We start from the raw sequence: 8,478 nt of genomic DNA, 5'->3' as shown, positions 1-8,478 counted from the left end.
ATCTCTGGCATATTTATTCAGCTAATTTTGAGCAACTACATGTAACATTCAGTCTGTGTAATATTGGCTTAGTCTGGCTTTTTTTTTTACAAATGTGGGTTAAAAGTTTAAGCTCATGCATTGGCGAAACAGGTGTGACAATGGGTCTACCGGAGGACATTTTTACTGTTAAGTAGATACATGAGGGTAGGAACAATTTTGACAAGGGTCCAGCTGGGCTGATAATCCTGCCTAGTTATGTAATCAGAATGTGTTTGCGGTTATTCAATTGCCTCACATGCGAAGAAGGTTGGGTAAAACATCAAATATAGCAGGTACAGTCGTAATATTTTTTGCAAATTTATAACTTAATAGGCAACGGATTAGGTAGGGTATTCTCAGGATCATCTACTTGTCTACGCTTTAGGCTACATGGAGTTGAACATGAAACAAGCTGTTCCTATCCCCGGTTGAGTTATAGAGGTTAAAGACCGCTGGCCCTGTATCTATATGGCACTTTAGCATATACAGCAGAGGACTGGGTAGAACACTAAACTAGCAAGCATAAATGAGAAAAACATAAACATAAAAATCAATATCTGGCAGCCGTCGTTAGTGTGCATATGGAAAACTCAGGCAGGTTGGCATATATGGGTAGAATATAGGAGTCCCTTCAGTGGCATCTGCTGTTGTGGTCTGTCCCATAGTGATGGCACTGCTTTAGGCAGCAAGCCGGTGTTCAGCCTATGCCCGAGGGCGGGAAACGAGCGTCCTGTGCACTGGGGGTTAATTAGGCTGCAGTGCTCTGGTGGCTCTGATGGGCATCCCTCCTGCCCCAGGCCGGTCTGCAGGCCAGCATCTTCTTGCCACGGACATGGGGGCTCCAGGGGTCCCAGTCCTCCCCTGTAAGGGGCAGACTGGAGGTCCTGATGGTAGGTAGCCGCTGTCTGCGGGCGATCCTCCGTCTGTGTGGATGATGCCGTGGGGCTCTACCCCTAGTGGCCCTCGGCCTGGGTGATCTCTTAGTGGAGGGTTTCTGTGCTTTGGAGGTGTGTGTGATCGGGGGGGGGCCCACTCACCACTGGCCCTCAGTCTCCTGGTCGTCCTCTTAATGCCGCTGCCTTGCTGCAGCTTGGCGTGCCTCCAGCGCGGCCCAGAAGCGGTCGAAGATTTCATCCAGCCTGTCCTGTGTTAGCTGCGCTGGAGTGAGAGGCGCTGCCTCGGATTGCTGGGTGTCAGAGTCCCGCTGGGTATTTCGTGCCGCCATTTTGTGTGTCTGCTAGGCTGTAGCTGTATTAGTTTAAGTTGCTTTTATGCAGGATACAGGCCAGGGTGGACCGGGATGACCCCCGCCGGCCCAGAGGGGGGGGGAACAGGGCTGAAAGGCAAGCTTGGAAGGTCCCAGCGTCGCACGGAACGGGGGGTTGGCCGCTCCACCCGTCCGGCGACTGTGCTAGGCCTCACTCCAACGAGCTCCGTCTGATGTGCCGTGCACCCGCGAGCAGCGTACCTGGGGTTCCTTGGCTGGGTCCAGAAGCAGGTAAGTCTTAGTGTTGGCGGTTTGGCTGGCTGGCGTGTGGTAATCAGGCTAAATACGAGAATTGAGCTCGGAGCTCACACGATGCACGTCCAGCCGCCATGCTGTCCAGGCCCCCCAGCGTCAAGGGCATGTTTGAGCGTAAGAAGCCAATGTCAGAAAGTCACCCCCTTGCCCAGTGTCTGACAGCTGGCTTGTCTGAACTATTAGCCCGCCAGCTTTTACCATACAAGCTGGTGGAGTCTGAGGCGTTCAAAAAATTTGTAGCTATTGGGACACTGCAGTGGAAGGTACCCGGACAAAATTTATTTTCACAAAACGCAATCCCCAACCTGTACTCGATTGTACAAAAGGAAGTAATGGCATGTCTGGCACACAGTGTTGGGGCAAGGGTCCATCTGACCACTGATACCTGGTCTGCAAAGCATGGCCTGCTGCCACCTCCTCTACTCCTCCTACTCCATCCTCTTCCATAACCTCCTCGGCTGAGTCCTCTTCTGCTGCTGCGTCTTGCTCCACATCAACGGCACCCCCCCAGCTCCCCAGGTACTATTCCACATCACGGATACGGCAGTGTCACGCCGTCTTGGGTTTGACTTGCTTGAAAGCATAGAGTCACACCGGACAAGCACTCCTGTCCGCCCTGAATGCACAGGTGGAAAAGTGGCTGACTCCGCAGCAACTGGATATCGGAAAAGTGGTTTGTGACAACGGAACAAATTTGTTGGCGGCATTGAAGTTGGGCAAGTTGACAGATGTGCCGTGCATGGCACATGTGTGTAATCTGATCGTACAACGCTTTGTGCATAAGTACACAGGCTTACAGGACGTCCTTAAGCAGGCCAGGAAGGTGTGTGGCCATTTCAGGCGTTCCTACACGGCCATGGCGCACTTTGCAGATATCCAGCGGCGAAACAACATGCCAGTGAGGCGCTTGATTTGCGACAGCCCTACGCGTTGGAATTCAACACTCCTAATGTTCGACCGCCTGCTCCAACAAGAAAAAGCCGTTAATGAATATTTGTATGACCGGGGTGCTAGGACAGCCTCTGGGGAGCTGGGAATTTTTTTGCCACGTTACTGGACGCTCATGCGCAATGCCTGTAGGCTTATGCGTCCTTTTGAGGAGGTGACAAACCTAGTCAGTCGAACCGAAGGCACCATCAGCGACATCATACCATTTGTTTTCTTCCTGAAGCGTGCCCTGCGAAGAGTGCTGGATCAGGCTGTAGATGAGCGTGAAGAGGAAGAGTTGTGGTCACCATCACCACCAGAAACAGCCTTATCAGCATCGCTTGCTGGACCTGCGGCAACGCTGGAAGAGGATTGTGAGGAAGAGGAGTCAGAGGAGGAATGTGGCTTTGAGGAGGAGTAGGAAGACCAACCACAACAGGCATCCCAGCGTGCTCGTTGTCACCTATCTGGTACCCGTGGTGTTGTACGTGGCTGGGGGAAAGAACATACCTTCATTGAGATCACTGAGGAGGAGGAACGGGAAATGAGTAGCTCGGCATCCAACCTTGTGCAAATGGTGTCTTTCATGCTGTCGTGCCTGTTGAGGGACCCTCATATAAAAAGGCTGAAGTAGAACGACCTGTACTGGGTGTCCACACTACTAGACCCCCGGTATAAGCAGAAAGTGGCAGAAATGTTACCAAATTACAACAAGTCGGAAAGGATGCAGCATTTGCAAAATAAATTAAAAAGTATGCTTTACACAGCGTATAAGGGTGATGTCACAGCACAATGGAAATCTAACAGGGGAAGAGGTGAAAGTCATCCTCCTCCTCCCACGACCACGCCGGCAAGGACAGGATGCTTTAAAGACGTGTTGTTGATGGAGGACATGCGGAGCTTTTTAAGTCCTACGCATCGCCACAGCACTTCGGGATCCACCCTCAGAGAACGACTCGACCGACAGGTAGCAGACTACCTCGCCTTAACTGCAGATATTGACACTCTGAGGAGCGATGAACCCCTTGACTACTGGGTGTGCAGGCTTGACCTGTGGCCTGAGCTATCCCAATTTGCAATAGAACTTCTGGCCTGCCCCGCTTCAAGTGTCCTGTCAGAAAGGACCTTCAGTGCAGCAGGAGGTATTGTCACTGAGAAGAGAAGTCGCCTAGGTCAAAAAGTCTAGATTACCTCACCTTTATTAAGATGAATGAGGGATGGATCCCGAAGGGACTGACAGTGGGCGATACATTCGACTAAAAAAGGCCTGATGAGATGAGCTGCCTTGGGCTAAAAATGGTCCACACGCTACTGTATTTTAGCTCTGAATGCCGGTTGACTTGCGTGACTTATCCGCCACCAACTAGGGTTCAAGCCGCAATGTTTTAGGGCACTTTCTGCCTGGGAAACAAACATCAATTTTTATGGCCGCTGCTACAGCAGCGGCTGCAACAATACCTAATTTTTCAGGCATGTATACATGCCTAATTTTTCGGCCCTCTGGTGCTGCACTGTGGCTTCAAAAACCAAACCAAAAAAAAGGCACATAACAGGGATTAAACTGATAGGAATAGTACTACTTAACACACCATCCTATCTGGTGGTACATTAGATTGTACACGCAGTGCCCCAAATTTGAAGTAGGAGGACCGACCAAGCATCTTTTTCCATCTCCCGGTTCCTAAAAACGATGCCATTTACACGTCCCCTGATAGGGCGCCAGCTCGTTATTCTCTTGGGCGCCAGCTCGTTATTCTCTTTTTCATTTCACTAGGGACACTGTACTGCACTATGGGCACTTAGACACACTCTTTGTCTTGCACACTGTTATTAGCCAGCATCTGTGATGGGAAATCAGGCAGTCATCTAAACGTTTAGATTGAGCTTTAGCTTAGAACACCCTTGAACAGGGCCGCCATCAGGGCATGACAACCATAACAGTTGTCATGGGCCCGGCGGTCCTGGGGGGCCCCGAGCCCCACATACTGCTGCAGTAAGTAATGGCTGAGCTGGGGAGTTAAACAATCTCCCCAGCCAGCCTGCACTCAGCAAGGGGCCCGCATAGTCGTCCGCGGGCCCCTGCTGCTACTAATCATGTCCTCCTTGCAGGGCACACTGAGGGGCAGCTATGGGGCCTCCCAAAGACCCCACTAGGCTGCCCCTCAGTGTGCCTGTCTCAGAACACAGCCTCACTGAGCTGCCTGCAACTGCTCAGGGCAGCTCCGTGCGGCTTGTTTTGCAGGAAGTGACATCACCAGTCACAGTGAGCTATGCGGAGCTGCCCTGAGCAGACTTACAGGCAGCATGTCAGCATTGTGAGGTTCCTTCAGAAGAGGACCACCAGAGAGGTACGGTTTGGGAGGGTTTTGGGAGCCCCTACCCCACCCCCCCTTGCTCCCACTGAATTCCCTACCCCCCTTGCTCCCACTGCATCCCCTACCCCCCTGGCTCCCACTGCATCCCCTACCTCCCCCCCCCCCGGCTCCCACTGCATCCCCCCACCTTGCTCCCACTGAATCCCCTACCCTCCTTGCTCCCACTGCATCCCCTACCCCCCCTGGCTCCCACTGCATCCCCAACCCCCCCCCCTGACTCCCACTGCATCCCCTCCCCCCCCTGGCTCCCACTGCATCCCCTCCCCCCCCTGCTCCCACTGAATCCCCTACCCCCTTGCTCCCACTGCATCCCCTACCCCCCTGGCTCCCACTGCATCCCCTACCCCCCTGGCCCCCACTGCATCCCCCCCTCTCCCACTGAATCCCCTACCCCCCCTTGCTCCCACTGCATCCCCTACCCCCCTGGCTCCCACTGCATCCCCTACCCCCCCTGGCTCCCACTGCATCCCCTACCTCCCCCCCGGATCCCACTGCATCCCCTACCCTCCCCCCCTTGCTCCCACTGCATCCCCTACCCCCCTGGCTCCCACTGCATCCCCTACCCCCCTGGCTCCCACTGAATCCCCTACCCCCTCCCCTTGCTCCCACTGCATCCCCTACCCCCTTGCTCCCACTGCCTCTCCTACCCCCTGCTCCCACTGCATCCCCTGCTCTCTCTGCAGCCCCTACCCCCTGCTCCCACTGCAACCCCTACCCCCCTGCTCCCACTGCATCCCCTACCCCCTGCTCCCACTGCATCCCCTGCTCTCTCTGCAGCCCCTACCCCCTGCTCCCACTGCAACCTCTACCCCCCTGCTCCCACTGCATCCCCTGCTCCCTCTGCAGCCCCTACCCCCCTGCTCCCTTTGCAGCCCCTACCCCCTCTGCAGCCCCTGCACCCACTGCATCCCCTGCTCCCTCTGCAGCCCCTACCCCCACTGCATCCCCTACCCCCTGCTCCCACTGCATCCCCTGCTCCCTCTGCAGCCCCTACCCCTATGCTCCCTCTGCAGCCCCTACCCCTCCTGCTCCCACTGCATCCCCTGCTCCCTCTGCAGCCCCAACCCTACTGCAGCCCCTACCCCCTGCTCCCTCTGCAGCCCCTAGCCCATACCCCCTACAGCTCCTACCTCCCTGCTCCCTCTGCAACCCCTACCTCATTCAGCCCCTACCTCCCTGCTCCATCTGCAGCACCTACCCCTGCTCCCACTGCAGCCCCTACCTCCTGCAGCCCCTACCTCCCTGCTCCCTCTGCAGCCCCTACCTCCCTGCTCCCTCTGCAGCCCCTACCTCCCTGCTCCCACTGAATTCCCTACCCCTCTGCTCCCACTGCAGCCCTTACCTGCTGCTCCCACTGCAGCTCCTGCCCCCTGCACTGTGCGCAATGGTAGGGTTTCGCTTTTGGTAGTGGCTAGTGGGCTACCCAACTGCTCCCACTGCAGCTCCTATTACCCTTTGCCCCACTACATCCTGTCCCTCCTCTGCACCCACTACAGCCTCTATTCCCCCCTGTACCCTCTGCAGCCCCTTCCACTCACACCCCTTACAGCCCCTTCCTTTCGGCACCCTCTGCAGTCCCTACCCCTTTGCACGCACAAACATAAAGGGACACTATAGTTACCAGAACAACTACAGCTTAATTTATATTATACAGCTTAATGTAGTTGTTCTGGTGAGTATAGTCTACCACTGCAGGGTTTTTGCTGCAAAGACTGCCTTTTCAGAGAAAATGCAGTGCTTACATTGCTGCCTAGGAACACCTAGGCGCTTCCTGTGTCAGTGTTGCAAAATGTGCAGCACTGACATTCAACATCTCCATGCTCTGCATGTCGACGCTGAACGCTTGTCATAGAGAAGCACATATATATATATATATATATATATATAGCGATTTTCGCTATATATATATATATATATATATATATATATATATGTGCACAGAGGGCCCCCTGCTACCTGTACGATGAAGAGGGGGCCCAGCAGCACACTCTGTCCTCCTTTCCAGCTGCTCTCTGTCTAACTTTCCTGCATTCTGCGGCCGCCAGAGCGTTGCCACGGGTTACTATGGCAACGCTCCGCACAGCACACAGGCCTGTCTCGTGAGATTTAGTCAGAGAGGAGCTGGAAAGGAAGAAAATGTGTGCTGCTGGGCCCCCTCTTCAATGTACCGCGGCTGGCTCCCTCCACCATGCCACTGGATCAACAGGAAATGCGATCTCCCCCCTCTCTGGCACGGTAAGAACCAGGGAGAGGGGAATAAAATTGAAATATACACAAATAAATAATAAAAAAAAATACTCCCCTTCCCCCCTATTTTACACACACACTGAATCCTTACAAGCACACTCTGCACTACACACACACACTACATTCACTAAACACACTCTGCACTACACACACACTACATTCACTAAACACACTCTGCACTCACTACAAACACTACATTTACTAAACACACTCTGCACTACACACACACACACACTACATTCACTAAACACACTTTGCGCTACAGACACACACTACATTCACTATACACATTTTGCTCTACACACACTACATTTACTATACACATTTTGCACTACACACACACTACATTCACTAAACACACTCTGCACTACATTCACCATACACTCTCTGCACTCACTACAAACACTACTTTCACTAAACACACTCTGCACTACACACACTACATTCACTAAACACACTTTGTACTACACACACTACATTCACTAAATACACTTTGCACTACACACACACACACACACACTACATTCACTATACACACATTTCACTCACTACAAGCACACTACATTCACTACAAACACACTACATTCACTATACACACTACATCCACTACAAAAACACACACTCTGCATTCACTATACACACACCTACAGTCACTACACACACACTCTGCATCTAATGCATGCATACAAACATTACATACATTACACAAAACATACAATCTGCATCCACTATACACACTGCATCCATGACACACATACTGCATCCACTATACACACTGTATCCATGACACACATACCGCATCCACTATACACATTCTACATCCACTATACACACTGCATCCATGACACACATACCGCATCCACTATACACACACACACACACACTTCATCCTTGTGGGCGGACTCAGGGCTGGCCCCAGGGGCCCAGATCTTTAACTGTGTCAGGGGCCCTAAAATTTCTGATGGCAGCCCTGCCCTTGAAGGAGATTAGGGATAGTTTAGAGCAGTGCTCCCCAACCTTTTTATCGCCGCGGACCGGTAAACGTTTGATAATTTTTCCGTGGCCCGCTTGTTTTGATTTAATAAGACAAAAAAAAAAAAGAGCACATATATTAAAAAAAACACACAGACACATACATAGTGAGAAAATCACAAACACAGTCACATAAAGACATAGACTCAAAATTGTTGGTTCAGGGTCCCACACATACTCAGACTGAATGTATATAGCATGTTCATGTGAGAGTTAATAAAAATGGGGTACATATGAGGGTATGTGACAGACAGGATAGGTAGGTAGTGTTACACCAGCAGACTAATGCTGATGTAACACCACCTATACTCAGCAGCTTCTTTCCCAGTCACAGACTGGGGGAGTTTCTGTGGC

Source organism: Pelobates fuscus, chromosome 3 (assembly GCF_036172605.1).
Source record: "Pelobates fuscus isolate aPelFus1 chromosome 3, aPelFus1.pri, whole genome shotgun sequence".
NCBI classification, from domain to species: domain Eukaryota; kingdom Metazoa; phylum Chordata; class Amphibia; order Anura; family Pelobatidae; genus Pelobates; species Pelobates fuscus.
Note: the sequence above shows the minus strand (reverse complement) of the source record.